Consider the following 679-nt stretch of genomic DNA (forward strand, 5'->3'; position numbering starts at 1 on the left):
GATAGCCACTCTACGCCCTGCAATCTGGCTAGCAAACCGACCAGACTCAACCCGATCCCACAATGGGCACCTAGTATTAGCAGGATGTTATGATTCCAAAGTAGAGCTACCATTTTGAATGCTGAGCCTGCTTTACAGATCCGAAACGGACGCAAACAACATTGCTATAATGTAATGAACTAGCTAATATAAAGGTGTGATTTACAAGTTATTACTTGGATTGTAAGGTTTATAAAGCTGGCTGTTGAGCACGGGTGTGCGCTATACAAATGCTGTTCAATATTCATTATTACTATTATTTCCAAATGTTGCCAGTATACACAATGTTTAACACAATAACAGAATGGTTGTTCAGGTGTTGGTAAAGCCAACATGTCCACCTGGATATATCCTACCGTAGAGGGAATACAAGGTTACGAACTTAACATGTAATTCTGATAGTTTCTGACAACAAAAGGAAATAATTAGGAGTATCAAGGAAAAAGTAATGAAGATTTTTGTTGAAATTTTCTGACTGAAAGTACGAATGTGTGTATTTTGCCGGTGTTGGGGAGCCCGCTGGGAGGTCCTACTTTAAAAAAAAATAATTCTCTTGACAGGTTCTGTCTGTCCGTATTGCTTTTTTCCCTAGAAAAAAAAGAACAACAAAAAAAGAAATAAAAATCCGTCCGCTATTATG

This window comes from Aplysia californica, unplaced genomic scaffold (assembly GCF_000002075.1).
Source record: "Aplysia californica isolate F4 #8 unplaced genomic scaffold, AplCal3.0 scaffold00404, whole genome shotgun sequence".
NCBI classification, from domain to species: Eukaryota; Metazoa; Mollusca; class Gastropoda; order Aplysiida; family Aplysiidae; genus Aplysia; species Aplysia californica.